This window comes from Magallana gigas, chromosome 4 (assembly GCF_963853765.1).
Source record: "Magallana gigas chromosome 4, xbMagGiga1.1, whole genome shotgun sequence".
Lineage (NCBI taxonomy): Eukaryota > Metazoa > Mollusca > Bivalvia > Ostreida > Ostreidae > Magallana > Magallana gigas.
In genome coordinates this window covers 43,779,298-43,780,602 of record NC_088856.1, presented here as the reverse complement: position 1 = coordinate 43,780,602, position 1,305 = coordinate 43,779,298, and positions in this window count along the sequence as shown.

The window sequence follows — 1,305 nt, the reverse complement described above, 5'->3', positions numbered from 1 at the left end:
AAAACATCTTTGTATGCAAAACACCCTGTTCTGTTTTGTAAACCTAAATAGATACTGGAATGTCTAAATAGTTGAATTTTGGGGGTTTTTTCCAATTCAAAACAATGCTAAATCTTGTCAGCTTCCATTAATTGGCAGGAATCTATTTTTATAACTTTCTACGTGCATTAAAGCTTAATTTTATACTTTATCTTAACAAAACAATATAGACAACATTCGAGTCTAATCATTTTTGACTCTTCATCATGTTAAATCTATTAACTGTCTTATTGTTAAAAAAAAGAAAAAAAGAAGAAAAAGAAACAACCACACTTATTTAGGCTTGAAGACTTGGAAGATTTCCTGTATCTTTTATAATTTAATTCTGGTCGTAACCCCTCATTTGATTGACTAAACAAATTCATATAAATAGTATAAAGTAACTTGCCTACGTCACAATACAAAGTGCATGCGAAATGTATTAATCCGCTTCACGTTACGTTTACATTTTGTACATATTAACGTCATAACATAACTCCGGACTGTTTACGCTTGTTTTATGAACCGCTTCGCTGTTATTTTTTAAATGCAATGATGTTACAATGCTAGACTATAAATTTAGAACCTAGTATGTGTTGATGGATATAATTATTGATGTATGCACGTTTAATCTTTCCGTTTCAAGTTTCTACAGATAGCATGTGCTGCCTGTGCAACAAGAGCTTTAAAACACTTACATGTAGAAGGATGGACTAAATTACTGATTTCTTTACTTTTTATAATTGTATACAATTAATTTGAACTAATTTTGTAAAAGAAAAATTATTTTTGTTTGACTGATCTTTCCGGTTAATCTATTGATTTAAAATACCCAGAAGTAACCTGCAAAGAATAAAGTTGCGAAATTTCCCAAATGACATCACTGTAAGTACTCATTGACAAATAAAACAAGCCAAAACACTGTTTTCGAAGCAACACCTTAAGTTTGTTACAAGTTAATGCACGTGTTTACCTTCTCTAAAGAAAACATTGTTATTAGTTAAAATTAATAGTATATAATTGAAACAAGAGGCCAGAAGGCCTTAACGGTCACCTGAGTACCATAGCCCATACACAAACTTGTCGAGGAGTCTCATATATGCATTTAATTAAGTTCATTCTGAATTTAAAAAAATATAATAATGTAATGATGACCACCTCCCTGCCTGCAATCTTTCAAAAAGGACTATAAAACCTATTATTTTAGCGAAAAAGATCATAATAGAGTGCATGACCTGATATTGAAAAGGTACGAGAAAATACAAAATGTATACATTTTCCATATTT